Here is a 1,978-nt window from a genome sequence, read left to right on the forward strand (position 1 = left end):
CAACCCGAGTATTTTTGTAATTTTTCTTAAAAAAAAAAAAAAAAAAAAAAAAAAAAAAGAAAAAAAAAGGGGAGAGTAAACGTGCCTGCCAATCAGCACGGACGTGCTGAAAATGGCACGTCCGTGTTTAGGAAGGTAGAAAGTTGAGAAGTATTCTGCCAAGTTAAGCACGTCCGTGCAAGATACAGCACATCCGTGCCAAAAGCAGCACGTCCGTGCCAATAATGGCACGTCCGTGCTTTTACAGGCAGAAAGTTGAGAAGTATTCTGCCAAGTTAAGCACGTCCGTGCAAGATACAGCACGTCCGTGCCAAAAGCAGCACGTCCGTGCCGATAATGGCACGTCCGTGCTTTTACAGGCAGAAAGTTAAGCACGTTCTGACTTGAGCTGCACGTCCGTGCCAATGCTGCACGTCCGTGCATACCAAGTATTTAAGGCCGAAACTGCTCGAAAAAAAAAAAAGAAAAAAAAGCCACAATTTTTTTTTGTTCTTCCTCTCAAACCCACGGTTCTCCTCCTTCTCTCTAACCCCTCTTACTCCTCCTCTCAACCCTCAAACACTCAAATTCTCACCCAAAATTAAACATTTCCCACCATAATCAACACTCCTTTTCAACAAAAACGCAAAATACTACTCCTTTCTCCAATCTTCAACCCAAAAATCACCCATTAACCGAAACCCTAAGAAGAAAAAAATCAATTTGGGGTTTTTTTTTGGATTGAAATTTTAACAATTGGTTGAAGGAAAAGGTTCAAGCAAGGGAAAGGAAGGCTAGGAAGGTTCATTTGCGGGTTTTAGACCCACGTTAAGCTCGGTATAATCGTTCCTTCCACTTACTATTTCCATACTTGAAACTTGTTGTTTTGTGCTTATTTTTGCTTGCAATCTTGGTTGAGTTGATAGTTGTTGAGTATTTGTGCTTTTATGTAAAGCATTATGGGTTTAATTGAATATTGTGAGGATTAATTGTTTAGGTTTTGTGAGTTTTTGTGATTGTGTGGATTATTCTTTGTGGTGTCCTTTGGTGTGGCTAAGTCTTGGGTTGTTGACCTTAAAATTACTTGGTGAATTGGTTTAGTGTCTTGATCTCTTTGTGTGGAGGGTTTAGTCATTCTAAATAAAACAAAATAAAAACAACCATGCCAAGAAGAAACCAATCCCGAAACACCTCTTCCCTTAGATTTAGGAACCCATCGCCTCCTCCTCCCGTTGATCCACCGCAAGTGGACACAATGGGAATAGTTTTCGCTGACCAGGCCTTTGTGGCCAATTTCCTTAAAATCAGTAGGAGGCGGGTCAAGCCCACCAAATTCTATGATAGTGAGGTGGCGAACGCCTTAGGGGTAGGAGCTGACATCACAATGTTATTCGAGGGAGCCGACCTAGGTTCTTGGCTAGAGTTACATGCCTTAACCTATAGGAGACTGACCCTAGAATTCCTCTCCTCCCTTTGTGTGCACCGTGACACCACAAGATCCCCCCGTTACATGACCTTCCAGCTCATGAATGCCCAACATAGAATGTCCGTAGCGAGAGTTAACCAAGCTTTCGGGTGGCCTGTTTCTGGAACTATGGGGCCTAAGGATAGGCAACCCCGTAACTATATGGCGGGTGAATTTTGGAGAAGAATCACAGGGCTGTTTGGGTATAACCCTAGAACTGATAAGGCCACAGCCATTATTCACCCTGCCTTTAGGATCGCCCAGCGTACCATAGCGAACACAGTTTTTGCTAGGGGAGACAGTTCAGGGGTCGTGTCTACTCGAGAGCTTTACTTTCTATGGCATCTGAGTGAGGGTAGTACGAGTTTAAATGTGGGGTCTTTGTTTATGGACCACCTAGAAGATGTTGCCACAGGATCAGGAAACATCACCATAGGTGGTATGATTACTATAATTGCTGCTGCTCTTAACCTTGATTTTGCAGAAGAGCAGGTTGTTCCAGGTCCAACACAGTTGGATATGCAGTCGCTGAGA

This window comes from Chenopodium quinoa, unplaced genomic scaffold, assembly GCF_001683475.1.
Source record: "Chenopodium quinoa cultivar QQ74 unplaced genomic scaffold, ASM168347v1, whole genome shotgun sequence".
In the NCBI taxonomy this organism is placed as follows: Eukaryota; Viridiplantae; Streptophyta; class Magnoliopsida; order Caryophyllales; family Amaranthaceae; genus Chenopodium; species Chenopodium quinoa.